The sequence below is a fragment of the Triticum dicoccoides genome, chromosome 1A (genome assembly GCF_002162155.2).
Source record: "Triticum dicoccoides isolate Atlit2015 ecotype Zavitan chromosome 1A, WEW_v2.0, whole genome shotgun sequence".
Classification (NCBI taxonomy): Eukaryota; Viridiplantae; Streptophyta; class Magnoliopsida; order Poales; family Poaceae; genus Triticum; species Triticum dicoccoides.
Window position 1 is genome coordinate 82,844,075 of NC_041380.1, and position 1,952 is coordinate 82,846,026.

A 1,952-nucleotide genomic window follows, 5' to 3' on the forward strand; every position below is an offset into this window, starting at 1 on the left:
AGTGGGAGGATTGCTCTCCACTCGGTAGGATTTTTTAAACTTAGGCGAGTACGGGACTGCAGCTAAGCCCTCGAGTGGGAGGATTGCTTTCCACTCGGTAGGATTTTTGAAACTTAGGCGAGTACTGGACTACAGCTAAGCCCCCGAGTGGGAGGATTGCTTTCCACTCGGTAGGATTTTTTAAAACTTAGGCGAGTACGGAACTACAGCTAAGCCCCCGAGTGGGAGGATTGCTCTCCACTTGGTAGGATTTTTAAAACTTAGGTGAATCATATTCGCAGCTAAGCCCCCGAGTGAAAGGATCGCTCCCCACTTGGTAGGATTTTGTTTTTTGAAACTTAGGCGAATCGGGTTCGCGGCTAAGCCACCCATTGGGGTATTTTGGACACATGCAAAAGTAATAACAACCATTTAGGAGACTGCAAAACCATGTCTTTGATAAACAAACTGAAAGGTACTTCTTATTACCTCTCGACAGTCTGAATGCTTAAGTGTTAAAATGGCAGAGAAGCTCCGCATTCCAAGCACGCGGCTCGTCTTTCTTGTGTTCCACATTGCATAGGTGATACGCACTGTTGTGGAGCACTTTTGTGATGATGAAGGGGCCCTCCCAGGCGGGAGCAAGCTTGTGTGGACGTTGCTGATCCACCCGGAGAACTAGGTCCCCCTCCTGAAATGCTCGACCTCTTACATTCCTAGCATGGAATCGACGAAGGTCTTGCTGATAGATGGTCGACCTGATGAAGGCCATCTCTCTCTCTCTTCCTCTAAAAGATCAACATCATCTTGACGGGCTTGTTCTGCTTCTGCTTCTGCATCTAAGAAGAGCTCCACTCGCGGGGCATTATGGAGTAAATCAGTCGGTAGCACGGCCTCGGCTCCATAAACCAAGAAGAAGGGAGTCCGGCCAGTCGACCGATTTGGCGTTGTTCTCAGACCCCACAGTACTGATAGTAACTCATCTACCCAGGCACCAGACGCATGCTTGAGGTCGTGCATTAATCTAGGCTTCAACCCTTGGAGGATCAAACCATTTGCTCTTTTTCTTGTCCATTCGACTGTGGGTGAGCGACTGAAGCATAGTCGACCCGAGTTGATGTAGGGTAGGAACTCTATAGGCTGATCTTTCACGAAAGGAGCGGATCCCGCGATGAACACGAAGAACACGAGGAGGGAAACAAGGGGGAAAACACAAGGGGAACACAAGAGAACACTCAAACCAACAAGTATGATCACACATGCACTAGATCCATGAACACAAAGGAAGATACAAGATCCAAAGTCAACAATGGACGATACAAGAGGTAACCGGTCTTCTCCGTGAGGAGGTCTTGAATCCAACGTGGATCTTCTCCATAGAGGGGCCAGGGTCTCTCTTGTGGAGTAGATCCAATGTGTATGAGCAATGCTCTATCTCTAATCACTACAAAAAAAGACACATCCGTGACATTTTGGGCCAAACGAATTTTTTTTCATCATACATATGACACTTCTATGACGATAATTGTGACAAAACCCGGTATCATCATAGATGTGGTGGGCTCCTACTTCTATGACAAAAAATCATGACAAAAAATGGGCTTTTCGTCCTGGGCGGGCCAGAGACGCAGGTGCATGACATTCTTTGGGCCGTCCATGACGGAAAAAACCGTGGTAGAAGAGAGGGGGAGGAAAATTTCGGGGAGTTCCTGGTTACGGTGGGAGGTCGGGGGCCGAGCGATGCACGTTTCTCTCATACACATATGCACGCGTGTGCGAGGTGTTGGCTCTAACTGAACCCGAGCGAGCCGTTGGGCTCTAACTGAACCCGAGCGATTGCACTGCAGGCTACGCGTTACTGAACCCGAGCGATCGATCAATGGATGTTAACTGAACCCGATCAAGCGATTCCTTCGCTACTGCTGCTAACTGAAGCCGATCGATGTTGCCTCTGGGATGAACAGTGAGTGTTG